Consider the following 1,100-nt stretch of genomic DNA (forward strand, 5'->3'; position numbering starts at 1 on the left):
GGAGGCAGGAGACTCGCTTGAGCCCAGGAGTTGGCGGTTGCTGTGAGCGTGATGCCATGGCACTCTACCCAGGGGGATAGCTTGAGGCTCCGTCTAAAAAAAAAAAAAGAATAGAAATAGACAGAAATTTTAAAAAAGCTCTATACTTTAACTACGTCCTTCCTCCACTTTGACTTTATGTTGCCTCAATTTACATATTTTTATATGGCTTATCTCTTCACGGGTTGTATTAAGTAGTATTGCTTTTGATAGAGCAATCTTTTGGGCTTCATATTAGAGTTATGAGTGGACTATATACCATATTTACAGAACTAGAATATTCTGGGTTTGTTTGTATACTTAATTTTACTAATGAGTTTTAAAATTTCAAATATTTTCTTTTTCCATATTAGTGCTTTTTTCTTCCAGATTGAAGAACCTCCTTTAGCATTTTTTTTAAATTTTTTTGGAGACAAAGTATCACTCTGTCACCCTGCGTTAGAGTGCTGTGCTCTCAGCAACCTCAAAGTCTTGTGCTCAAGTGATCCTCCTACCTCAGCCTCCTGAGCAGCTGGGACTATAGACACCTACCAAAATGCCCAGCTAATTTTTCTATTTTTAGTAGAGACATGGTCTCACTCTTGCTCAGATAGTGTTGAACTCCTAAGCTCAGGTGATCTACCCACCTCAGCCTCCCAGAATGCTAGGATTAGAGACGTGAACCACTGCTGGTGGTACTGAATGAATCTGGGGTAGACAACTTTCTCTACTTTTCTTTGTCTGGCAAAGCCTTCCTTCTCTCTTTCATATTTGAAAGATAGTTTTGCTGGACAAAGTATTCTAGAGTAACAGTTGTTTTTTCTCCTTTGAGTACTTTGAAAATGTCATCCCACTCCCTTCTGGCCTGTCTGGTTTCTGTGGAGATATCTGTTACCAGACAAATTGGAACTGCTTCATATATATATTTTTTTTCTCTTGCTTCTTTTAGAATACCCTGTTTTTCCTTAACCTAGAGAGTGTAATTAGTATATACTTTAGAAGTTTTATTTGAATCACATCTGTTTGGTATTCTCTGACTTTCTTATACTAGGTTATTTCTTTCTCAAGTTTTATGTTATATC

The 1,100-nt window shown here is 37.5% G+C and overlaps 1 protein-coding gene across 1 annotated transcript in view; it reads right to left on the reverse strand.

Annotated features, from left to right (window-relative positions):
- ANKRD31 (ankyrin repeat domain 31) overlaps positions 1–1,100 on the reverse strand; it is a 178,688-nt gene that overhangs the window by 54,073 nt on the left and 123,515 nt on the right. The window lies entirely within an intron of this gene.

The sequence above is a fragment of the Otolemur garnettii genome, unplaced genomic scaffold, assembly GCF_000181295.1.
Source record: "Otolemur garnettii isolate 467f Iridium unplaced genomic scaffold, OtoGar3 scaffold00017, whole genome shotgun sequence".
NCBI lineage: Eukaryota > Metazoa > Chordata > Mammalia > Primates > Galagidae > Otolemur > Otolemur garnettii.